The sequence below is a fragment of the Mauremys mutica genome, chromosome 2 (genome assembly GCF_020497125.1).
Source record: "Mauremys mutica isolate MM-2020 ecotype Southern chromosome 2, ASM2049712v1, whole genome shotgun sequence".
NCBI lineage: Eukaryota > Metazoa > Chordata > Testudines > Geoemydidae > Mauremys > Mauremys mutica.
The window spans coordinates 95637730-95665303 of NC_059073.1; the positions used below are offsets into that span (position 1 = coordinate 95637730).

Genomic DNA, 27574 nt, shown 5'->3' on the forward strand with positions numbered 1-27574 from the left:
TATCAAAATGATTTTGATTGTGCAGAAATTGCATTTCAATTAAAACAAAATTCAGACTAGTTCATGTATAAGAAATCATCAAGAACACCCATAGCCTAGGATGGTCACTCTTTTGTAGTAGAAACAACATGTGCACCATTGAAAAAGTTCGTTCTGGTTCCTTTAGTATAAGAAATATTATAAATTCCTGGGACATTCCTAAAATGAAATATCTCAGAATGAGCTTTACATGTGCCCACTTTAGTACAAATCAAAATAAATAATCAAGCTTATTCTCAAATTGATCAAACTTACTGCATTTGTGAATGTCACCACACTTTGCTTTGGTCCATTTTCCATCTTTCTGACCTGGAAACACTTTAAATTATCAAAATTACTCAATGGTTCACCAGAACACTCACACTCCAATACTCTCACACAAGCCCTCAATGCATTAAAATGAAAGTTAATTTTCAAATTTTAACAGAAGACAAGTGAACAAATCTTCAGCTCTACTATCAGATCAAAATCAATTGCAAGTCTTTACAGGCAGCCACATACCACAATTTTATAATATCTTAGTATCCATAGTGTTAGTGTATCTTTGGATACTCTCCATCTCTATGCAAAGTGGTATTCTTGCCATATTTGTCTATTCACTAAGCAACTTAAAACTTACACTCTGCTTAGAATAAAACAACATGGATAATATATTTTAAGCTATTATCAGCATCAAGCCAGCCTTTGGTGCACTGCATTGATTATGTGGAAGTTTTAACAAAGGAAAGCACAATTTCTTGCCTTTTAGATAATTACAATTTCACACCACAGTCATAATTGGGGACATGTAGAAAGGCCTATATCCAGCTGTGACAGGCACTGGATATCAATCATTATTCCATCTAAGATTGAACATGCAATATTAATCAGTAGTAGAAATCATGTACATTTTTAGAGCATGAATCAAAATGAGTTTAACAAATGTCATTGCAAGGCCTTTATGTAATATATATGAGTGTCTAGTTCTACTCTGTCATGGTTTCTTTCCAGATAATAAGGCCATGCAGGCATGTGAAATATAGTCAAAATATTGACATTTCAAAAATGCAAGTAAGAGATTGTGAGATGGCAAATTGAAGATGATGATGATGAAGTAAATTGCTTAATATGTATTAGCCAGACTATAAGAGGGGACCAGACTGGAAAAAAAATCTAACAACAAATTATATACTCTCAAGCTGTTTTCAAAATGCAAGGGCCACACACTGCAGACATGAAAATAAAATGCCACTCATAGAAGATTGTACAGATCTTTAAAATATGATAATTTTTTCTTATATGCTTTTATCAACAGAAAAAAAAGGAATTAACAGTGTTGACATTTAAGCTGTCATCATTTCACTTCTGAGTGAACAGCCCACTGAGATGAATAGGACAGTTCAGTCCTCTGAAAGTGTTCTCCACCCTGCCCCCCCAATCATGGCATTGATTTGCATTCCGTCCATATATGAGCGGTTTTCTTTGCAAACATAAGGCATAGAGACCTCTTATTTTAAAATGGAGCAAACTGGCTAATCTACTCATTGCTAGAAGTGACATATGGGAAATATTAATCAAATTATGATGATGTGATGAGAAAGCCATGCATTGGTCTTGATTTTGAAAAATCAGGTTAATGTTTTGTGAAACTAAAAAGCAAGATTTGGATTCCTTTTTGTTTGTGTCGCAGCAGGACAATGTAAGAGTAAATGTTTGCAACATGTGAAAAATTATTCCTTTCTGAATAACTTTATTTTATCCTGACCTACAAGGGAGAAAAACTGCACAAAACATCACTGGTTATTCCAAACATTCTGCAGAGGTATTCATACCAAAGTCATTGCAACAAAAGTGATAAGAAGATAAAATATAAGGAAATTGGGGACTCCTCCTGTTAGAAATTGCCCAAACATCCTGACTCCTCCCAGATCTCCTGCAGGTCTGCGAGAAGGGTGCTGTTTATACATATCTCTTATTTTTCCCCCATCAGGCCTTGACAGAACCTAGGAATAAGTACAATTTCCATGCTGGACTACAATTCTCTGCATTCATTGATCTTGGAGAATGGCTTTGGTAATTCTCTCTTCCACCAGTGAAGAGAGTTCCATCCTAGCCTACTCCTACAATTCTGGCCTTAGACCCTGTAGTCAGAGGCTAGCTGAACAGGCTATAAACTACAAACTGCTTCCCAAAACAGTTCCTCCCCCTGCCCTGACGTACAGGGTTTTTTATAGGCAAGTCTAGGGCTTATCACTGACTTCAATAGGCTTTGCAAAGATCAGGGACTTAGCTTGGGAATATATTGGTCTAGAAATAAGCTTCCACATAAACTGCAAAGGACTTATACAGCCTGTTAAAATCTGAGCCACCAAAGATTTGAAGGTTGGTGGGTGGGGTGAGGAAAGGGTGAGGGGAAGAGATCTGAGGAACAGTTCTGCTTTAGGCCTATCCCTGATTATCTGAGCTGAAGGTAACAGTGTATACACTAGAAAGAGAGAAAGCAGGAACAGCACCAACAGCTTCAGACAAAATTATGTTGACTAAATGAGAGGCCCTTTGGCCTCAAGAAGGCATTAATGGCTTTGTTACAGTACACCAGCAAGACAGCAACTGGCTCCAACAGTAAAGAAAATTAGCTCTTCCATACCTATTGTGTCAAGATTTCAGGGGAAAATGTTTATATTGGCCTTAATGAAGCCTCGACATTTGTATCTAAAGTTTTGCTTGTGCTATCACTTGTGCCTGTAAAAGACAGACTTTTTTTTGGACACAAACAGCACTGATACGCACAAATCAATGTTTTTTTAATAAATATTCTTTGCATGCTAGAGGTCTGTTGGTCACACTTTGCATTAAAGATAACTTTACAAATAGCTTTAAAATTATTGATTGATGTTATAATAAATAGCTAACCAGATGTTATGGAATCCAAGAGGTCAATAGTTTTCTTATGAGCATGATTTATATCTTTGTATAACAACTTTCACTGATATGCACGTAACCGAAAATAACCCATACAGCTCATAATATCTGTAACATGCTTCTAGCCTCTTCACAAATTAAAATTTTATAAACTTTTAATTGTATGTTTAATACAATGTGTAACCAATCTGGTTTTAAGTAGTGTAAATGGTTGTGGGAGAAAATCTAGATGTCATATTTGAAAATATGTCTTTTGGCTGGGCTACAAGTCTTAACTGAGCCTCATGTGCCTCATCAGCCACTGGACAAAATTACTTTTATAAAGATGTTTTCCCCTTACTGATCTGATATTTATATAGGATAGTGGGCATGATCAAAAGTGCAGTGAAGTCAATGGAAGTGTTTCCATCAAATTCAAAGGGTTTTGGGTTTGGGTCAACATGATTTACACCACATAAATGAACAAAGGGCCAGAACTTCAGCAGGAGTAAGTGGGCACAGCTCCATTGCAGTCAATGGTGTAATGCTGATGAACACGAGCTGAACCTCTGGCCCAGAATATTTATCTGATAAACATCTAGATTTAACGCATTAGCCACTGTAGATTCACTTTATTCTAATTTTACGCCTTACCTTTGAATTTCTCTCAGGGATGACTAAAGGCCAAATTGTGCCTTTGCCATAAGCTTTAAACAAGGGGCAGCTGGTTATTGTGCTACAGAAGGAGCAGATGAGGCTCTAGATAGTCACAAATTGCTACCTGGTTCTCCACCAGAAAGGGAGGATAATCTTCACCATCCCTAAACCTGGCACAGATTACCTCTCCTGGCATGCAGATTCAGCTGCTCTGGCTACTGTGTTGGTAGGTGAAGCCAGGGATCCACCCACTTACCACCTCTCTGTCCCCCTTGTATATGTACAGGGAGTAGCAGCCCCTGGGAGGCTGCTGTACTCCCTGGGCCATTATCCACGATGTGGGTAGCAGCAGAGAACAAAAGTGGAGCAGCTTGTGCTGCTTTGCTACTATCCTCCAGAGGACCATTAGATGGGCCATAGTCTGATCCTACTTAAATAATGTTACACACATATACACCACCTGTGTTACAAAGGCAGTACATTAAAATTAGAGGTGGGCCTAAGCCATAATGATTAGATCTAGTTTTTCCTACAGTTAAATTCAGTGTTAGGAGTTGCCTCATAAAGATAATGGCCAACCATTGAAATTCACATCCAAATCCATATATAAATTCTCCCAGAGTATGAGAATGTTCAGATCTGGGATTGTGGTTCAGATCCATCTCTGATCCCATTTTAAGTAATTTTTCAAATTTAGAAAAAAAAAATCTAGATCCACAAAAGAAAAGTGTGGAAATCTTCAGTTCCACAGTCCAGAGAAAAATATCAAATAGCAAATCTTCACAAATGGATAAAGAAATCCACAGCCAATCTTCAACTTCTCAGTTAGAGTCTAATTCAGAGGGAAACCTCATCACTCCAAATTGTACATAAGTACATAACGAATATTCAGCTCCACAATCAGAGTGAAATAAAAATAAAACATGCTTAAGCAACTTAACTTTCTTACTGCAGAAGATGTAAAATCATCCCCAAATATCTCCCCACTAGCCATGACACCATTGTTTCCATAGTAACTAATGAACTTCAAAACGGAACCTCACACATGGCCTCAACATCACAGTAACCATGACAACCTGACGTTACCAGTAGAAGACCATGAATAAAGAAGTATAAAAATCTAACAAAACACCACAAATAAATTGTAAGACTCCAGGTTTTTCCTAAATATCTTTAGTTTCAAATATGCACTATACATTTTTGTTGCCACAGTTATTTGGCTAGACCTGCATCTACCATCTGAGAATAATATGATCATACTAAATTCATGTAACTAAAAAGTGAACCCATCACACATCAGCATGTTTTCTCAATATACAGTAAGTATTCAAAATTGGGTCGCACAAGTTAGGTACTCAAATCCATATCTAGCTACCTAAACCAGAGACCTGATTTTTTTTTGAGGTGTCATGGATCTGCAATTCTCCATGAAGTCAATGGAAGAAAACAGGACCAATGGTGTCATAAATTTGGAGTGATATGCTACCAGCCTCCTAAGCTGTAAGTAGAATTGTTAATTGAGGGTGCTTCTGAAAATGCCACTTAATTTTGGGCTGTGTCTGCTGGGTTGCTCAATGACGCGAAGGCATGCTCCTTGAATCCTGCTGCTATGGAATCCCCTTAGTGAAATATTACATAGTTTCAAGCACTGGAGGAAATGGCCAGGCATTTAGACCTTATCTGAAGGTTGTTTTAAATTAAAACCTGTGAACATCAGAGAATAAAGCTAAAAATACTTTAGTCTGATTTTATTTTTCTCAGCAGAGAAGGCCCTCACAATGCCAGCACCAATACTAGAAAGAGAAGAGTTCCTGATAGTTGTAAAACATGGGCTCAGTTCCTCAAATTTAATGACATGAATGGGTGATAGGTGCCTAAATAACTTTTGAGTATGTGGACCATAGTCAGTAGATACATTTACCTAAACTTTTAATACAGAGCGCTATTACACTATGCAGATTACATAGTGTGCATGCATAAGTCTGACCATATGTGCATACATGTTATTTTGCAGGCAAACATAGACATAAATGCTTTCCATCAAATTTTGGATAGCTTGGCATATGTGATATTTATAATAATGATTACACAAGTTATTTTTACATTTTAAATATAGTTAAAAATTCATGATATCTGACCAAAGAATAAATATTGAGGGCAGTTTGGTGGTGTGTTTGTAATGAGTTGGTTGTCTTGGTTCATTCCAAACTTTTTTTAAAGTTAAAAAAAATATATTCCAAAGCTGTCTTAGAGAAATAACTCACTTGTATTTAAGAACTATACTTAAGAATTAAACTGTTTCCTGAAGGTCTAATTAAAATCAGTTAGGTGTTATCTTTGTGATACCCTTACAATGAGTACTCCACAAGGCGCTGCACTAACTTAAGTGAGACTACCTTTGGGATTAAAGATGCCATTCAACATGAATAAGGGCATCACAACCTGGTTTGAAAAGATTAGGATAAAGATTGGGGAGAACTCTCTGTTCCTGCTTCACAGTTAAGAAGATCACCTTTACCTTCCCTGTAGAGGAGAGGGTAAACTTGTGCCTCAGACAGAGCCTGCAGGAAACAGACTCTTTGGTAATTTGGAGGGATATGGAAATCCTTTTTTAATTACTGAGAGAGTTCTGAATGTATTGCTCAGAATTAGTCGTAGATTCTAAGGCCAGAAGGGATCATTGTGATCATCTAGTCCAGTGGTTGTCAACCAGGTGTACGTGTACCCATGGGGCTACGCAGAGGTCTTCCATGGGGTACATCAACTCATCTAGATATTTGCCTAATTTTACAAAAGGCTACATAAAAAAATCAGCAAAGTCAGTACAAACAAAGATTTCATAAAATGACTTGATTATACCACTCTATATACTAAACACTGAAATGTAAGTACAATAGTCATATAAAATAAATCAATGGAATAATTATACGGTAAAAAGTGAGGGAGTAAGCCATTTTTCAGTAATAGTGACACTTTTGTGGTTTTAAGTCTGAGTTTGTAAGCAAGTAGTTTTTAAGGGGTGAGGTGTAACTTGGGGTTTCGCAAGACAAATCAGACTCATCAAAGGAGTACAGTAGTCTGGAAAGATTGAGTCACTGAATTAGACTGATCTCCTGTATAGCAAAACCCATAGACATTCCCCCAAATAAATAATTCCTAGAGCGTATCTTTAAAAAGACATCCAATCTTTATTTAAAAATTGTCAGTGACAGCCCTTGGTAAATTATTCCAATGATTAATTACTCTCACTGATAAACATTTACACTTTATTTCCAGTCTGTCTAGCTTCAACTTCCAGCCATAGGATCATGTTATACCTTTCTCTATTAGAGAACTATAATTGGCTTTTCAGTCTGTCTGGGTTATTTTAGACTTGTAATCAAATCACGCCTTACCCTTCTTTTTGTTACGCTAAATAGTTTGAGGTCCTTGAGTCCTTCACTGTAAGGCACATTCTTAATCATTCTTTTGGCTCTTCACTGAACCCTCTCCAATTTAATCAAAAACCTTCTTGAATTGTGGACACAAGAACTGGATATAGTTTTCCAGCAGCAGTTATGCAGAGGTAAAATAACCTGTACTCCACCTCAAGATTCCCCTGTTTATGCACCCCAGGCTCAATCTTTTCATTTTGACATTTTTTCCAGTTATCCAAGGATTTGATCCAAATCTCACTGAAATTTTCATTCACTTCCATGGGCTGTGGATCAGGCACTCAGTACATTATATGGAATTGTCATGGTTTGACTGTCTGCATAGAGATCTTCATGTTGTGCCTTTATTTTTCCCTTTTCCCTTAGTTGGTGAGATGGCGTTTCACTTACAGGAGGGCTTCTCAACTGGTGCGTTGCTATGCCCACGGAATCATTGGCATGATGTCTGGAGTGGCTCACAACCATGAGTGCCTACCTCAGAGTAGAGTGTCAAACACAGAGCAGACACCCCAAAATGGTGATATTTTCCCATATGTGAACTCCCCAGTACTGTACGTGAACTCCCAAAATACTACAATAGTCTTGTAAGTCACAGATAGACTGGAGTGTCTAAGAGGACCAGCTTGCCACCCAGACAAGCTGGACTATGTGACAAATGGTCATTTACATAAAAAATAATCACAAATAGTCCCAAAAGACCAGTCACTCACCCAGGGCAAGTGGCATCCTAAATTTCACACCGAAGACAGACCTGGTAACCAATTCTTTTGTAAACTAACTTAAAAGTTTATTAGCTAAGAAAAGAAATATGAGTTATTGAGAGGTTAAAGCAGATAAAATCATGCACAGGTGAGTCACAGTCTATAATTCCAAATGGTAGCAGAGATGTAGTAATCTGGCCAGTTTCCCAAAAGTCTCTCAGAGCTACCCAAAGTAACTCTGGGGATCTCCATCTTCTCATTCAGTTATTCTGCCCTATTAGAATCCAAACAGTCCACAGATGAAGATTTTTTTCCCCTTGTGTCCATATTTATAGCTTCTCACAGAAAAGCAGCTGACAAAACAAGCTACCCACATGAGCTCTTTGTTTGATTGGTGGAGAGAGAGGAGCACATTTGGAGTCTGATCTCTGACCATCACACAGAATGACAGCTTGCCTTCAAATGTGCAAGAATTAGCACTTTCCTGTTAAAGTTCTTCATTTGCATTACACAAGGCTTCTTTCTCATTTGATGAGTTATTTAGTTATAGGGGTATATACAATGTAAATGTTTGTTATTACATCACACAAGTATGTTAACATTTTATTGCAACTTTGCCTTAATAAAATTTTCATTAAAAAAAAAAACCCTTCAAATAAGTGATAGCCCACCTGAAAAGATTGAGAACACTGACTTATAATATAAGCCTGATCCTTCTACCACTGAAAATACTGGCAAAAAAATCCCCTTGACATCAGTGAGAAGTAAAACTGCAAAGGCTGTTGCTAGAAGTAGCTCTGAAGGACTGGACATGACCATGACTGAGAACATTTTAAAAGTGTTTAGTTCTCTTGAGTTTTTAAATAGATGCTATTGAATACTCATGGCCAGATCCGCAGCTCATGTAAATTGTAATGGATAGGGGAGAATGTCAATGTGATGGTTAGCACCTGCTGGATCTGGCCCTGAAACATCATCATTTCAGGAATCATATCACTACGCTGTCAGTTTAAAGAAACATTATTTCCTAAACTATTAAAACTTCCTCTTAGTCAAGAAATTGTGTCATTTTCTTCCTTTTTCTTCTCTGAAAATAGAAAAAAATTATATTGAAAGCTCTTTTATTTAGAGACACAATCATCAAAACTGACATTAATTGGTACCCTTTATTGGTTGTCTCAGAACAGACGCCAAAGACTAAATGAGCCTTTTGCCCCTACAGGTGGTCCTTACAGGTCAGGGGTGAGGCAAATATTAGGAAGGTTGCCTGGCAGCTGCTTGTTCTGTACTACTTCAATGCATTTGATCTCTAAGGATATCAGATTTCTTAAATCAACACTAATATTAATTTTTTTAAAAGTTGAAGAAAAAATGATATTTTAGTTAAGGACAGAAAAAGACAGTCAAAATACACAACTGACAGAAGTTCTTCAGCATGGCAGGGCAACCCATCTTTTAATACTTTTCTATGCATTTTCTTGATTATTTTTTTTAAAACAGCCCCCTTCCCCTATTGCATTAATGGATTTATTTAGGATTGAACTTCTACACAGATGTTCAAAACTAATTACTGATTTAGGGAACTTCGATTTTTGGGTGCCTAACTTGGTACATTTTAAAGTGGCTCAATTTTCAAAAAGGGCAGTGCACTCATACTCTGAAAATCTGGCCCTGACAAGCTGTCTCAAGCTGGGCAACCAAAAATTGATGCACCCCAAAATCATTAGTCACTTTTGGTTCCATAGGAGCTTTACTAAAGGAGATTGCCTGAGAAAAGTGCTGAATCGGTGCTTCTCTTGGGTGTTGTGGCAATGCCAGTGGACTGACAGAATGGGCAACTGTGAAAGCTTGAGTAATTAGTCTTCTGCTCCGGGCATACTTCCTGTTATGGCTGGATAGTGAAACTTTCCCTTTATGCCTTGACAGAGTGACACTTCTCAGGATATTATTCTAATTAGGCCTCTTGACTTGTGACCTTCCTCCTTGTGTGAGATGTGTGTTCTTCTACAGACTCTAGGAATAGAAATCTCCTATCCTTGCTGTCCATCCCACCTCAGAGGCAGTACACCCAAGAATGATTTTCCCCCTCCCTCCCTCTTCTCCATGTTTTCTGTGGGATACATCCTGGCTATAAGCAATCAATACCTGTGTATTTAACTTGGCTCTGTATTGCTTTTACTAGGGTAATTTTTGTTTGGGTAGTTTTGGTGGTGAAGGATATGGAAAGGGGCAGGGAACTTCCTTAGTTCAATATTGTGATTGGTATGCTCAGGATTCAGGTAACACTTGTCTTGACTTGCACCCTATGTAGCCCCATTGAAGAAAGCACAGCATCTAGGCTAGTGTCATTACTGTTCTTTAAATTGCATTTTTGACTTTGCGTGGAAATATGAAACAGCAGTATCTAGTGTGTGTATCTAATAAGTGTATTAGAGATAAAAAACACACACTAGGCCCAACTCCATCATGGGATTTTTGAGACCTCCTTGCTCTGAGTGAAAGTTGATCATTGTAAAAGAATACACAAGGAAGCAAAGGCATCTGTGGCTCTAGACTGTGTACCTAAAGGATCATTTCACTGCAGTCAGGCTTCTTTGCCAATAAGTAAACAAAGAAACTTCATTTTCAGTGATCACTCACTTGTCTCCCATGATTGGTGAGAAAGCTTAAGCAGCAAACATCATTTAGATTGCTTCCTAGTCTATCAGAGCACCATGTTCTTGGTACTTCATTGTTTTATTGTCCACATCTTGTACTTTTTCACGTGTTCCTTATATGCCAGAGTCTGTTTCTTACTGATAGTCCTACCTTTCCTGACCATCAATTGAGTTCACACTATTCCTGTTGTTAGAAATGCTTTCAATCACATGCAATGTGCATTTTCTGTAAGATGTTCTCTTTTTCATTTTCATCTAATTTAAACCAAGAGTTGAGCTCCAATTTGCAAGCTGAATTTACCTCAGCCTCTACAATCCCTCTCTACAATGCCATGGCAAACAACTAATAAAAAAATGTTTTCCTTAATTCTCAAGTGGTTTGATATTTTTTCAAGTGAATGATGCTTAGGAAAACAGCCATATGTATTGACTGAAAAACTTAATAAAGGTTAAAATAATTTTTTTGTCCAGGAAAAAACAAAGAACAATGTAAAGTACTGGGCTTATAAATTTAAATTGCACACAGTACACACACCTGAGCTAAAGATTACAAGAGACTAGGCTAATGCTTTGGAACTTTGGCTGTGACTGCAGTTTTGTATCATATCCTTTACGTAATGTAGGATGTTAACATTCATGAAACACTGATAAACCAAACAACCACAAAAAAGGGACGTACTTTCTAAAGAAATCAAAATGTCAACAATAAAAAGCATCTGATTTTTTTTAAGAGTATAACCGTTCCCCTTCTAATTTGAGGTGCAGGGGAGGGGATAGGCTATTATACAGATCCAGTTGTAGCTGGATCTCAAACTGTGTGTATAAAGTAAGGTATATGGGTCAATATTTTCAAACTTGAGTTCCTAAAATTAGGTTCCTAAATCCACATGTAGGCACCTAATAAAAGTGACCTGAGGTTCTGAGTAGAGCAGGGAGACATTTTTGGGCTGAAACATGTTTTTTCTGGGAAAAAAATGCAGATTCAGGTTGACCCAGAACCAGGGCTGGTGCAAGGATGTTTTGCGCCCTAGGCGAAACTTCCACCTTGCGCCCTCCCCCCTCCCCGAGCTCCCCCCCCTCTGCCCTGAGGCATCCCCCCTGCGGCAGCTCCCCACCCCCCACGCTCCACCCTGAGGCATCCCCCCCCTTAATAAAACATCTTAAACAAAATATCTTAATAAAAATAACTTCATAACTCAGCATGACTCTCTTTTAGGTGTAGGTGTCCAAGTGCATCTTATTTTCTCTGGCCTCAATCCTGCAAACACTTAAGTATATAGGTAACCTCACTCATGTGAGCATCCACATATTATTCAGTGGAGCTACTCACATGAAATCAGTTATGCTTTGAAGTTAAGCATTTTTGGAATCATTGGCTCAGATTATAAACTCTTCAAAAGCCTGAGCCAAAGCCCATTGAAACGAATGGAAAGAATCCCAGCAGCTTTTAGTCCTCTTTCTGGGTTTCTCCTCAGATCCATATCACAACATTTTAGAATCTAGGGTTGCTCATTAGGATAATCTGGCCCTGTCTCCACTTGCACCAAAACTACATGAGAGAATCTTACTGATTTATCTCTAGGTCAAATGAGTACACACTATTTAGTCAGATGTTCATATAAAATAAAATCTGACTCCTTTTCATCTATGAGAAGTGAAGTGACATACTTCTCCATTTTAAAAATTCTAGAATGAAGAACTGTGAATTAAATTGTAATTTGAGCTTTCCTCCATTCTAAGGCTTCCATCCTGAAATTATTTCTTTTTATAGTTGGATCACTGCCCTCACCCAGAGCCCTACTGACTTCAGTTGACTTGCTGGGCAAGAACAGATGTTTCTATATTAAGGCGCAGGAGAAACCATTTTACAATCTAGTGCAAATCAGAGATATAAATGTAAGAGAAATCTGACATTTCTCAGCCCCAAATCATTTTACTTTGCTATCTCAGAAGCAATATTCTCCAAGCAGCAGAGCCACAGTAGTGCTATGCTGATTTACAGCACCTGAGTGCCAGACCCAAGTTTAGACAGTTATTTACAGTTAATTTCATCATGCCTTAATTTCCCCCTCTCTGGTACAGAGACAATAATGATCATCCACTTTTTATAAATAGCTGTTAGGTAGTTGGTTGAAAGTTGTGAAGGGCCTGATCCAACACTTAAAGTCAGTTGAAACTTTTCCATTAACAATGACAGCTGGTTTAGGTTTAACGAGAACAAAGGTATCATACTTACTATTTTCTGTCCTCTATTTTGTCTTATTTCTGCTATTTAAAACAGCATAGCTTTCCTCTTTATTCTTTTGCTAGTTGAACTCATACACACAAGAATATTTTATTTTACTATGTGATTGTGTAAATAAAGTACAAGTGTAAAGCTTAATGTGAAGCCTGAAGGCTTGATAGCGGAACAATTATTTGTAGCTAAATTATTATCAGGAATGACACACTGCAGTTTCTTTGAAACAGAAAAGTTAAAAAGTTAGCAATTTAAAAAAAAAATCTGTTTAGACATTTTCCAAAACTTTGAGGATAAGAAAAAAAAAACCCTAAACCTTATACCTTTTACCACATTTTTTTAATCCTTGTAATGATTGCTTAAGGGAGAAGCTGTCTATGGGCAGCTTCTATTTTGGGAAATCATTGTAAAAAATGCTGTCATGTATGTATTGTGCATGTGTGTATTATGTATATTCCCTTTTATATTGAACTCTGCTGCAGAGAAGTTCAGAAAATAATAAAAGGTGTAAACATACAGTCATATGTATGTCAGAGATGGAGGCATTGTTCTCTAGAAGAAGGAAGCAGCACATATACAGTTCTTTATTCCTCCTTATATTATAACAATCAATAAACTATGCTCATTTTATTTTCTTCTAAGTGATGAAACTATTCTACAATTTTAAAACTGTACCAGAAATGTTGTTTTCTGCCGGATGTATCTCTTGAATAATTTAATTAAGGAAACGAAGACTAAGGCCTGAATTCAGCAAGATATTTAAGCATGTGAGTAGTCCCATTGAGGTTAATGAAGCAATTTGCATGCTTAAAGTTACACAGGGCCCTGGTCTACACTATGAGTTTAGGTTGAATTTAGCAGCATTAGATAGATTTAACTCTGCACCCTTCCACACGATGAAGCCATTTTTGTCGACTTAAAGGGCTCTTAAAATCGATTTCTGTACTCTTCCCCAATGAGGGGATTAGCACTGAAATCGACCCTACTAGGTCGAATTTGGGGTAGTGTGGATGCAATTTGACAGTATTGGCCTCTGGGAGCTATCCCAGAGTGCTCCATTGTGACCGCTCCAGACAGCACTCTCAACTCAGATGCACTAGCTAGGTAGACAGGAAAAGCCCCGCAAATTTTGAATTTCATTTCCTGTTTGGCCAGCGTAGTGAGCTGATCAGCACAGGTGAACATGGAGTCCCAGAATTGTGAAAGCGCTTCAGCATGGACCGAACGGGAGGTACTGCATCTGATCGCTGTATGGGGAGACTAATCCGTGCTATCCGAACTCCGTTCCAAAAGATGAAATGCCAGAATATTTGACAAAATCTCCAAGGGCATGAAGGACAGAGGTTATAACAGGGACCCGTAGCAGTGCCACATGAAGCCTACCAAAGAACCAGAAAGGCAAACAGCCGCTCTGGGTCAGAGCCCCAGACATGCCGCTTCTATGATGAGCTGCATGCCATTCTAAGGGGTGCCCCTACAACTACCCCACACCTGTGCTTCCCTCCTCCCCCAGCCTTCTCGGGGTACCTTGGCAGTTATCCCCCCATTTGTGTGACAAATTAATAAAGAAGGCATGAATTTGAAACACTGACTTTATTGCCTCTGCAAGTGGAAATCAAAGGGGGAAGGGGAGGGTGGTTGGCTTACAGGGAAGTAGAGTGAACCAAGGGGGCGGGTTTTCATCAAGGAGAAACAAACAGAACTTTCACACTGTAGCCTGGCCAGTCATGAAACTGGTTTTCAAAGCTTCTCTGATGCACAGCACTTCCTGCTGTGCTCTTCTAACCGCTCTGGTGTCTGGCTACGCATAATCAGCAGCCAGGTGATTTGCCTCAACCTCCCACCCCACCATAAATGTCTCCCCCTTACTCTCACAGATATTGTGGAGCACACAGCAAGCAGTAATAACGATGGGAATATTGGTTTCGCTGAGGTCTAACCGAGTCAGTAAACTGCGCTAGCGAGCTTTTAAATGTCCAAAGGCACATTCTACCACCATTATGCAGTTGCTCAGTCTATAGTTGAACTGCTTCTTACTACTGTCCAGGCTTCATGAACCATGAGATCAAGGGGTAGGTGTGACCGCACGGTGCTGCTGACTGGGAGAGCAGCCTGAGGCAGAAGCCTCCAGCTGGCATGATATTCCAGGCAGGACTGAATCTCCATTAGATGAAACTTAAAGAAGAGAATGACCTGGAGTCATTCCCATTTTTGTCCAGGCACCCCCGAGCAACCTCACCGAGGCCGGCCAGGAGCACCTATGTCTGCCCAGGCACCACTGACCAACCTAAACGAGGTCAGCCAGGAGCACCCACAGGACGATGATGATGGCTAGCAGTCATATTGCACCATCTGCCGTCCGCAAGGCAAGGCAAGGGGATGCTGCTGTGTAGCACTGCAGTACTGCGTCTGCCAGCAGCACCCAGGAGACAAACGGTGACAGTGAGCTGAGCGGGCTCCATGCTTGCTGTGGTATGTCGTCTGCACGGGTAACCCAGGAAAAAAGGCGAGAAACGATTTTTTGCTGTTGCTTTCACGGAGGGAGAGGGGCCTGATGACATGTACCCAGAACCACCTGCGACAATGTTTTTGCCCCATCAGGCATTGGGAGCTCAATCCAGAATTCCAATGGGCGGCGGAGACTGCGGGAACTGTGGGATAGCTACCACAGTGTAACGTTCCAAAAGTTGATGCTAACCTTGGTACTATGGACGCACACCGCCAACTTAATGCACTTAGTGGGGACACACACAATCAACTGTATCTAATCGATTTCTAAAAAATCTACTTCTATTAAATCGACCTAATTTCATAGTGTCGACATACCCAGGGTTTAGAATATTGTTCCTCTTTTCTCTTTAAGAGCCTCAATGCTGCTTTCAAATATTGAACACTACGTACAGTTGTTGAACTCAGAGCACACTAACTACAGGTGCTGATAAGTCCTCTGCTGCTTTCTGACTGAAATGGCTATAAATAAGAAATTGGATCTTGACCATCGTTGACTCTAATACCTTTATGGAAGAAAGTGAAGCATGGAACAGCTTTCAGTGGGAACAATAAACAATGAAAGATTTTAAACCAGTTGTTGTCTAAGTGTTCAAACAGCAAGAAATGCTCCATAATATCATCTTAGTTAACAAAAAAAAAAAGGAGGGGGGGAAAGGGGAAGTTACATGACAGCTCTGAGGACTCCCACCTATAAACCCTGGGCGTCATCTGCACCAAGTCTGAACACTAACCTGAAGTTTATTTTTGCCACTATTAATGCTACAGGTTCATAACCTCAATCATTCTGTGTTTCTTCAATCTGCTTCATTCATCATCACTAGCAACAACTATCTCCAGAGGGTAGGCAACATGTTGAGATTCTGAGATTAGTTCTCTTGGTGAAGATATATGATGCAGCAAAGTGACAGCTTGAGTGTCATAATAATGAGATTGCCAAGTTTTTTTTATTATAATTATTTCCCTTTTTAAAAACCATTGCAATTTAAATTCTGGTGTTGTTCCTCTTTTGCATTAAGTCTACTCAACCACTACCCATGCCAGGAAAATATTTGTGCTTTGTGCTAAATACATCCCCAATGTACCATTTAACTCCCCTACAAATTCTTCTGCATCATGTGTGCATCTCTTGAAACCAGATAGGAGTTATTCTTTGAGTTTTTATTTTCACTTTTAAATAATCTTCCAGTTTTACATTGTTTGGCTTCACCCACCACAAATAATATAAAATAAAAATGTGATGCTTTCATGTAGTCTGACAGGTATTTAAAGATCTTCAGAGGGAAAATATAAATGAATGTACTGTAAGAATTCCTCTCTGAGTACCATATTCATATTTGTTATCCCTGCATGTAATAATGATGAATGACTTACATTTACAGATAATACCTTTCATCCAAAGGGATTCCAAAGTGTTTTTTGTAAAAAAAAAAAAAAAAAAAAAAAAATCATTTTGCTTGCATAAGGGAGGAAGGGAAGAATAACTTGTATAAATACAATTGTAGATAAGTAGAAGGTAATTTCAGAGCTGGAATTTTATTAGGACAACAAGGTTAACACTCTCGTTTGCAGAGTGTCACAGGATCTTAATTGCTCACAGAGCTGGTCAACCCTTCAGGCCTAGAGCTTTGCCAAACAGAGGCAAGTATAGCAGCACAGTGCCCCATATCACCAGCATGAGGCATTCATTCACTGCTCATTATCAGTCAGGCACCCAAAAATTTCTTAAATGCCTCACAAACAATTTACAGACATGGTCCTTTCCCCGATAAAGATTATAGGCTAATGCTGATATGACCCACATAGAGAGGGTCATAAATGGATATAAAATAGCAGAGGAAAGTGGATAATAGTGGATAGGGGATAATAGTAAAATTCAGGTCATAAGGCATATACTCATTTTGGTAGTTATGCTATTTTTAAATTATTATTTTTATATATCCGGCTTTGTTTCTTATAGATAAGAGGTGCCAACCCTCCAGGATTGGCCTGGCGTCTCCAGGAATTAATCTTTAATTAAATATTATGTGATATGATGAAATCCTCAGGAATACATCCAACCAAAACTGGCAACCCTACTACTGATTCAGGTAACATGGCACCACTGACTAGATCACGAACACCACATTCTGCAGTACACTTGGTTTTCCCTCCAAGTGTCTTATTTCTATGGTGTGAAAACCTCACTCTGTTTAGTTGGTATGGGGATATTGCCCTATTCTATTAGGCTATTTCCACTACAACAACACTGAATACCATAGTCGATGAGTAATCATGAGCAAGAGTGCCAGAATTTGGCCCTTACTCCAAAATACATTCTTTTTTTTTATTAAACAAATCATACAGAATGTAGCTATTCAAAAGTTTTTAGCAGGAGAGGTGGAAGATGCTCTTCTGGTGTTTTCACAGAATGGAACATACCAATGTCTTATAGAATGCTAAAACTGTGATAGCTTCATGTCATAAATGACACAGTACCATAGAAGGCCATTGCATAAACAACAACTGATGGCATGGCGTGGACCATGGTAAGTAATGCAGTTTCCAATCCCCATTTGTGTGAAAACAAGACTGACTTTTGTGTTTATTTAAATAACAATAAAACAAACGTGTTTAACTTACTATGGCTATCCAACAACATAACCTGATTGAGCCCCTCAATATCTATTGACAGGATTATCAACAAGATGTCAATGAGGGACAGTGATAGAGTGAATATATTAAGGAGGCTCAGACTGCCAGCCAAGAAATCAGAGAGGAGAGTGGCAAAGATAGATGGTACCAGTAATGAAAATCAGAAAAGGGATGGGGGGCGAGGAGGGGGAATCTCCAAACCTATGCTGGCTACAAAGATTTGTTTGGCTGCAGCAAGAAATTGACAGATACATTATATTATATTGAGCTAACTTGTGTTCCCACTCCTCCTTCCACTGAAGCCAAAATGGAAGTTTTGCCATTGACTTCAAAAGCAGCCAGATTGGAATCTAACCTTACAACAGCCCCTTGAGGAGGGAAATGCTATTGTCCCCTTTTTACAGACGGGGAATGGAGACACAAAGAGCCTAAGAGCCAAATGTTTAAAGGTAGTTAGGTGGCTAGTGGGATTTTCAGAAGTGCCTGTCTCCATCATCAGGCACCTAAGTGCCTTTGAAAATGTGGTCCTAGGTGACTTGCCAAAGGTCACAGAGGTAGTTTGTGATGGAGCAGGCAATTGAATTAATTTTTCCCTAGTCCCAGACTGGTGTTCTAATGACTGGACCACCCTTCCTTTCTGTACCTCCAAAATGCCTTAAAAGTTTACAAATATGGCTGTGAACAGTGTAAGGAACATGGTACAGAAAGTGGCAATGCAAAGGGATTAGGCTGAAATCCTCCCTAGCATGAAGGAGTGAGTGGAAAGCTCTGAGAAGGAACTATAGTATTGCTCCACTTGCTTCAATAGACAGAGATTTACAGATTTATATCAGTTATGGATTTGGTTCAAAAATCATTAATCCACCCCCTTACCCCACAAAAATAATCAGGCTGAGTTGGAAATCAGATTTATAAATAATATTGCAATGGTTTTGGTCTGATTGTTTGGTTTCCCCTAACACTTAAATAATGTTGGTGTGGGATCACGTGAGTTTGAAGATTCAAACTTAAATGAACACACAGATCTGTGGGCCCTTCTCTTAGCTGCTTCGGAGGGAGGGACTCCACTTGCCTAATGCCGGCCTTGGGAAAGCAGTCATTCTTTCCCTCCACAGTCCATTTCCCCTTTCACTCCCAAACCTCTCCTCTCAGTCTTCTGCTCCTTCCACTCTGACTCAGCTCCCTCACCCTCATATTCTTCTTCCCTTTTGCCTCAGCGGTCTGTCACTTCCCATTCCCTGCCCCCACCCAGTTTCCTATCCTACTCCCTCAGCCATGGTCTTTACATTTTTTAGATTCTCCTGTCCCCCACGTTCATTTTATTCTGACAGTACCTCCTTTCCCTGTCCCCATATGACCTGTATTCATACAGTGCCCTTCCCCAATCTCACCCACTTCTCTCAGTAGTCTTCCCAGCCCCTCCATCAGGGGTGGCTCCAGGCCCCAGCACCCCAAGCGCGTGCTTGGGGTGGCATGCCACGGGGGGCGGGGGGGCTCTGCCGGTCGCGCGGCAGGCGGATCCAGTGGACCTCCCACAGGCGTGCCTGCGGAGGGTCCGCTGGTCCCGTGGCTCCGGTGGACCAGCGGACCGCGGGACCAGCAGACCCTCTGCAGGCACGCCTGCGGGAGGTCCACTGGAGCCGCCTGCCGCCCTCCCGGCGACCGGCAGAGCGCCCCCCGCAGCACGCCACCCTGCTTGGGGCGAAATGTCTATAAAAGCAGCAAAGAGTCTTGTGGCACCTTATAGACTAACAGACGTTTTGGGAGCATGATCTTTTGTGGGTGAATACCCACTTCATCGGATGCATGTAGTGGAAATTTCCAGGGGCAGGTATATATAAGCAAGCAAGAAGCAGGCTAGAGATAACGAGGTTAGTTCAATCAGGGAGGATGAGGCCATCTTCTAGCAGCTGAGGTGTGAAAACCAAGAGAGGAGAAACTGGTTTTGTAGTTGGCAAGCCATTCACAGTCTTTGTTTAATCCTGAGCTGATGGTGTCAAATTTGCAGATGAACTGAAGCTCAGCAGTTTCTCGCTGAAGTCTGGTCCTGAAGTTTTTTTGCTGCAGGATGGCCACCTTAAGATCTGCTATTGTGTGGCCAGGGAGGTTGAAGTGTTCTCCTACAGGTTTTTGTATATTGCCATTCCTAATATCTGATTTGTGTCCATTTATCCTTATCCTTTACCTCGTTATCTCTAGCCTGCTTCTTGCTTGCTTATATATACCTGCCCCTGGAAATTTCCACTACATGCATCCGACGAAGTGGGTATTCACCCATAAAAGCTCATGCTCCAAAATGTCTGTTAGTCTATAAGGTGCCACAAGACTCTTTGCTGCTTTTACAGATCCAGACTAACACGGCTACCACTCTGAGAAATGTCTAGAGCTGCCCCTGCCTCCCATATTGATCCAATTCAAATAGCGCTCTTCCCTGTCCCCACAGTCACCTGCATCTCAAGATCCCAGTCCCCCATCTTCACAAGCTCCCCACAGTTTCCTTCCATATCCCCCCATATTCACCTGCCCTCAGCAATTTCAGAAGAGGACACTAAAGGGCACAGGTGAGATAGAGGATATATTGAAAACGGAAATTTTTCAAGTGGTAAGATAGTCATCAAGTTGCTAAAAGTTTACTCTTTTTATCAGCTATTGGCCTCCAGTACAGTACAAGTAGCACAGAATAAATATACACATGCAGGGCCTGCTGCTCCTCTCATTTATACCAGTTTTACACTCGTGAAAGTTAATGACTTCAGTGGAGTTACTTCAGTTTTTCAGCAGGGTATGCAAGATAAGACTTAGTCCCACAATCAGCTGAATTGATCATGAATATTAATTTCATTAGCCCTGGCACTGTTTCCACATGATAAGATGTTTCAAAACAAAACAAACAAAATCTTTTATTGTGAAGAAGAGAAACGTAACAAATGACAACCAAACCCGAACAAAATAATCCAATCAAACAGGCCTCTTTCAAACTGAAAGCAGACTCCATGAAACTACAACAAAAAAAGTGACCTTATGGATTTCAAAAGCAGAGCAAATGCAATGCCCTAGTACTCTGTTATGGCTTATTCTGCTTTGAGTAAAGGACTTTGTCGAGACTGGCAGGAACTGCAACACCTCCGAGATTACTGTTTGTTCCAGTTGAATTGTCATTGTCACTTTGCAATCTGTGACCTGCCTATGCTTCCTTGCTAAAGCTCTCCTATAATTACCAAAGCTATTGTGTTCGGAACCTTGTGAATACTGTCATAAAGGGCATTGCTCTACTTGTCCAGCTGGCAAGTGAAGTTTGGCCCTTACAGGGGCATGTACTGCAGGTGACGATTATCAGATGTGCTGTAAGGGCGAGATGACATTTTAAAGGCTTAAATATGCAAATGACATTTTTTCCCCACAGAAGGGATAATCTCATGAACTGTCACAGAGTGTTTTATCTCCATCTCTCTATCCAAAAGAGCCCTCCACTATATTGCATTCTGTTTCAACTAGTGTAAAAGGAGCAAGTAGGAGTTACAACTGGAATGACCTGTGGTGAATCTGGGAGTTGAATCTTATCTTTACAGACTGCATTTTCTTTTCCTTTAAATAGGTAGAGAATGATTGGCTCTCATATGTCGAAGCACAACTGCTTACTCACTTGGGACATTTATATGGGCTGTCTCTCTCACACAGTTCTGCCCAGCTTCACACATCTAGCATCCCTGTGCAGTTCTTCTGGCATTTTTAGCCACCCAGCAAGCACCATAACCACCACCACAGGTGACTGAGGCCTCTTGTTCAGATGGACTTATCTCCATGCTCCCTTCGCCTCTGTTTGATAGACATGGTCAAAAAATTCATCCCCCTGTCCCCCCTCTCCTCCCCAAACAACAACAAATGTTCAGATTATTTTCAAAAGTCAATTGTGAAAAACTCACCTCATTTCCAACCAGCCCAACCACTGGATCCCATCCAGCTGAGTAGTTGGGAGAGAGAAGAGGCAGCAAGAGGAGCTAGAAAATGAGGTGGAGATGAAAGAGAACTCACTACTAGTCACCCTCTCCAACCCAAATCTTGCCACTAAGATGCTGCAAGCATCTCTCAACCATCCCCATTCAGATACCCCAGGCAATCCCCAGAAAACAGAGCACAAAGCATTCTCCAAACCTGAACGCCTCACTATCTAAATTCCCCAGTATAACCAGCCCCCCAAAATCAGTTAAGAACCTCTCACACTCATATGCCACCTTACATTATGTCACATGCCAGGACACCTGATGCATGAAGGCCAAAGGTATGACTTCTTTACAACACTTGGCTAGATAAAGTCATTCACTACCTTCTGTTGCTATGGCAGCAAGAAAACATCCTAGCAAAGGAACAGTGCTCGTCATGTCAGTGTCCACAATATCAGAGGTAATTGCAGATCTACTATTTACAGGCATTTTACTGGGGAATGTTTTAATTTTTAAAATATTCAAATATAGTCATGGTATTTATTAAACCTTGTTAAGTAGATTATTAAAACCTTAAGTTAGGGTTTTATAATGTTGCCCATGATGGGAACTGAGGGCCTTCTGCATAAAATCAATAGCAAAAACAAAGTCTGTAGTGGACCCCGTGGTCATCTTTTGAATCTATAATTTGTTGTAGAGGTATTACACCATTATTGCACGTCAGTTAAAGTGCTGGTTTGAAAGACTTGAATGTGTAGATTTGTGTGTAGAACAACAAACAAATGAATGGCAATTTGACAAGACGCACATTTGCTAACATGTCTACTAATTTTGGGTACCTCTGTTTGTGGGTGTCCAGCTTGAGATGTGCAAGACCTGATTTTAAGAAATGGTGAACCCCTACAGCTATAACTGAGGTCATTGTGTGCACTCAGCACTTCTTAAAATCAGGCCCTAGGTGTCAGTATTAGCAGTGAAACTTAATGGGCACTTTTGTCTCTATTATAATGAAGCATTCTTCTTGTACCAATGTCAGCACACAGGGCATAAACTAGTCTTGTCCATCCCTCTCTATCATTACCTGCTGCTTCCATCTCTCTCTGTGGTGTTGAGATTGACTGTTCTGCCCTCCCTGCTATGGGTTCTTCTAAAGGTTTCCTCACACCAGTTGGTTTCCACTTGACAGCTTCAGGTGGGAGTCTGTATACTGACATACAGAGTACATGCCCCAAATATGCTCAACACTTCCATGTAATTTTAGTACTGCTGATCGGTAATATCTCAGATCTCTTCTAATTCTCATCGATTCTAATTCTAATGAAGATCTCTTCTCATATCTCTTGTTCTTCTAATGATGGTCCTTAGTGTGAATTAGGATGACCAGATGTCCCAATTTTATAGGGACAATCCCGATATTTGGTGCTTTTGCTTATATAGGCACCTATTACCCCCCCACATCCTGTCCCGATTTTTCACATTTGCTATCTGGTCATCCTAGTGTGAATATCTGTTCTACACAGGATCTCTTGGGCTTGAATCCAGCCTGGCCTTCCCTAAGCATCCATTGCCTCTTTCATCCTGTGTGTTATCGCACTGCAGAAGATTTTTCCCTACAACAAAGAGCACTGACTCCTCTCCAGTTGTTACAGTCAGTAAGATCACCCTTTGGGGGTATTTTAATCAATTATTCCATGGTTCTATTGGTCAGGAGGGGTCTCACTTTCCCAGACTTTATTGAATAGCTATGCCATTTTCATTAGGGTGGTAGCATCAAGTACTTAGCATTTCTGCTCTAATTTCATCATCTCCCAGTCCTTTGTTATTTTTCAACTTCTTGAAGGGGACCTGTACTTCTGACATCTCTATTGGACTGATGATATCAAGTGGATCAGGTTAGCATAGTTCATTGAATTCTGGTGCTGAAGAACAGCCATACTAAAGGTCCATCAAGCCCAGTATCCTGTCCTCTGACAGTGGCCAATGGAAGGTGCCCCAAAGGGAATGAACAGGCAGGTTATCATCAAGTGATCCATGCCCTGTCACCCAGGTCTGTTGAGTACTTATTTGAAATGCTCTGCCTATCTATTATTCTGTTTTACATCACTTGTAAGCATTTTTCCATCTTTACATTTTACTGTCCCATTTCCTTTTTTGAAATTTTCACACAGGGTTTACGTCACTTGGTAAATTACTCTGGTTTCCCCTCATAGCAGCAGTGTCAGCTTCTAGGTATTCAATATGTCTTCACTTATCTTTCCTTGTGTTGCTTTTCATGGCTGGCTGCTTTCTTGTACTCCTTCCCCCTCCCCCCTCCATTTCATTGATCTTAACATTCACAAGTTTTCCTTTCAGTACTTTCATTTCCTCTTGGCTTATCCAATTCGTGCTCTGTCCACACTGATAACCAATTGCAACTGCTACAGCTCAAATCACATGGAACATAGAACAGCCCATTTTTCTTCAGGTCCAATGTCTCACCTCCCGCTACCTTGGGCAGTGCCTCCAAAGTGTTCCTTAGTTCAAGCTGGTATTTCTACAATACTGTTTTGTTTTCAGTTTGGTGCGTTGATTTGCTTCCACTCTGTTTAAAGGTGATCTTTCTCAGTTTTAATTACAATTTAGCAATCCAAAGATTGTGGTCACTGATGACATCTGGTGCTCGATATGCCCTTATGTCTCGGACAGATGATCTGTATTTTGAGCTCATGCAGATATGATTGATCCATATTGGTTTATCTTTCTTCTTCTTTTTAGTTTTTGCCCTCTAGTGAATTCCATGCTTATGTATGTCTTTACGAGGGAACAGGGCACTTGCAAGAGCTAGGTCAGACACTAAACACAATTCAATGAGAGTCTCTCACCATCGTGGTTAATGATTCCTAACCTATGCTTCCCTGTTATCACATTTTACTTTAGCATTCACAAGGAGTAAATCATGTTTTTGGATATATAGGCATAAATAATTAAAATTGGTCCACAGTGGCAGTGAAAGCTTCCCCACACTATCCTTGCACCCTGGGAAACTGTAACTATGAGGTATAGAGATGAGAGAGAGACTTTGGCCTCTGTGATGGGATTGTGAACAGGGGTGTCAAGGAATGTCAATTGTGTTGTGTGGTGTTGGCTGGAAAACAGGAATTCTGTTTTGTGCAGGTTTAAGTCCAGTAGATTTCAGAGATTTTGTATTTTGAGATTTCAGAATTTGTTTTAGTTTTTCATTTGAAGAAAATAGAGATCTTTACAACTTGTTCATGAAAAAAGCATTGAGAAAGATACCCCAACATAACTAGTAACCCAATGAGTAGGGCACTTTTTACCTGCAATGTGGAAGGCCCACATTCAAATCCCTAGCTCTGCTTCATTTAGGCTCTTTCTTGGTAGAAGTTCTTTCCTGGAACCCTAGAACTTTCACAAATATGCTTCTGTGAAAAGATTCAATTTTGACAAATAGGCCTTATCTGATCCAAAAAACAGTTTGTTGAAAAATTCTCAGCCAACTGTAGTGCTATGTATGTATTCTTGTTAGCCTTATTTTTCTAGGACATCCAGTTCCTAATGCAATGGAGGCCATGTCTACACTTAAAATACTATAGCAGCATAGCTGCAGCTTTGCCTCTGTAGCGCTTCAGCACAGACAGACACTTACTATAGTGACAGGAGGGGTTCCCCCACCGGTGTTGGTACTCCATCTCCCTGAGAGATGGTACCTACGTTGACAAAAATTCTTCCATTAACTTAGTGCTGTCTACATTGGGAGTTAAACTTACCTAACTACATCTCTCATGAGTGTGGATTTTTCACACCCCTGAAAGACATAGCTAAACCTATGTAACTTTTCAGTGTATCCCAGCCTAAGCAGTAAAGCTAATAGATGGTCCAGATTTTTTATCACTACTGAGTTGGAATAGATTTGAACTATTAGAACAGTTGATCTGAAGGTGAAAATCCATGTGTCACATTTATAATTCCCTCGGATATCCATTCCCCCTCCCTCTCCCGCACTACAACCCTTTCAAACCAATATGCTTTAGAATGTAATGTCTACTTCAGTGTAGATAGAAAGTGAAATGTCCCCAGTGTATAGGTATTGAAGTGTGGAATGTCAAATGAACAAGCAGAAAGAGGAAGTGTGAGTGAGCACACATATCCTAGAAGGAACGACACAGTATAGTTATATTTGCATTGACTTTGAGTGTGTATTATTAAACTAAAGCTCACTGTATGGTAATGAGGTGTTGATTTTTGTCTTCTGAAAAAGCTCATATCCAGCAGGGAGGATTCAGACATCTGGCATATGTATGTGTGGTGAAGGTTCATCACCTAAAGGAATAAAGAGGAGAAACAACCTATGATGTACAAACAAACCAGCGGGGAGCAGATGCTGCACATCATCTTTTAAAAAGTGATTGACCTTCCCTCATTAGAAGCGGCAGTAAGAGTCAGTATGCTAACTCCGAGCCCATGCTACAACTTAGAAACATCTAACAGTTATAGAACCACAGTAAAGACTCCACAGTAAAAAATGCAAGATGTGTATTCCATTCAAACTCTGAATTCTCCACTCTATTTACACCTATTTAAGTCTACTGGACTTAAACCAGCACAAAACTGGTGAATCAGGCTCTTATTAAAGGGACATCACTATCAGGGAAGTGACTATGTATAACTAGCACTAATGTGTTTTTAATGCCCCCTCCACCTCATAGTTAGAAAGAACTTCAGCATGAACAGCATGCTAAGGTATCTTTTTAATATATACACAAATATCTTTCTATTAATGACACTTAATTCTTCCAGAACTTTTACTCAACTCTTTTTTATCATGCGTGTTTTGAAAGCGGCTTGGTATCCCACTCAATTCAGCGAAGTGCTTACACACGTGTTTGACCTTCCCAAGATGAAAACAGGCCTAGATGGGATAGGTTGTGCTGCTGAGGGTCTTCTGAAACCTACAGGCAAGCATAGCCCTCTAACTTAGTTTTGTTTGGAAAGGGCAGCATCATACTCTCATCTGTCATGATGTCTGAGTGGGGACGCAAGTGTAAAACATCATATATAAAATATGTAGACACCTGAAACACATAGCATTTAGCATAGAGTATAATCTCTGCCTGCATGTAGTGCGTGCATTGGGTAGAGCCGAACAGGAAACTGTTCTCCAATCCCATGAAATTTTCAGATTTCAAAAGTATTCGTGTTCCACATTGGGATAAACCTGATACCTTCCAAAGATTTTATGTAAAAACCAAAAAACTAAAAAAAAAAAAAAAAATAAAAAAAAAATACACAGAACTGAACCCCAGAATGGCCAGTCACCAGACGGGGAACATGGAAGACATAAGTTCTAGTCTCTGCTCTACCTGATTCAGATCAGGGTTTGGAAGCCAGATCTCCTGCATCCCAGGTGAGAGCCTGGGCTCTGTTTATGACCAGAAATTCTATTTTACACCCGAGAAACCTTTCCCAGTGAAATTTTCATTAAAAACTGGTATGTTCCCAATGAAAAGTTTTGGTTTAAGTGAACTAGCATTTTCTAAGAAAAGCATTTTCACTGAAAAATTCCCAACCAGCTTTACTATGGGGAATGAAAGGAAGAGCTACAATTAACATTGGTAGAATTGGAAACAATAAATCCCAGGAACTTTGGCATTTACAATTCCAACTCCACTGTTATAAAACATTTAGCTTTTTACAGAGATTAAGTTTTCAACCGTAACTATGCACTGACTTTTTTGTTGGTGGTGATATTGTGGTCCCCCCCGCGAGAGATATAGGAAATCCTTTGAACAGAGTGAAACCTCTTGCAATTCATGCATTTTGAACCAACCTCTTTTCCACCTCAAAAAGAGCATATTATCAGCTTGTAATGTATTTAAAGTTGTGC

The 27574-nt window shown here is 39.9% G+C and overlaps 2 long non-coding RNA genes across 5 annotated transcripts; both read left to right on the forward strand.

The window, feature by feature from the left end:
• Positions 1-4652: 4652 nt before the first annotated feature.
• On the forward strand, positions 4653-17135 carry LOC123364522. 2 transcript variants are annotated; one of them, XR_006577144.1, is made up of 3 exons: positions 4653-4895; positions 4981-5076; positions 17076-17135. It is a non-coding gene; the product is annotated as an uncharacterized LOC123364522 (long non-coding RNA). The 2 variants fall into 2 exon arrangements; XR_006577145.1 differs by lacking the exon at positions 17076-17135 and adding an exon at positions 7377-8254.
• Positions 17136-21037: 3902 nt separating this feature from the next.
• On the forward strand, positions 21038-26283 carry LOC123364521. Of its 3 annotated transcripts, none has more exons than XR_006577141.1 (3): positions 21038-21093; positions 22092-22150; positions 25949-26283. It is a non-coding gene; the product is annotated as an uncharacterized LOC123364521 (long non-coding RNA). The 3 variants fall into 3 exon arrangements; XR_006577143.1 differs by having other exon boundaries at positions 21038-21072; XR_006577142.1 differs by lacking the exon at positions 21038-21093 and adding an exon at positions 21351-21514.
• The last annotated feature ends 1291 nt before the right edge of the window (positions 26284-27574 follow it).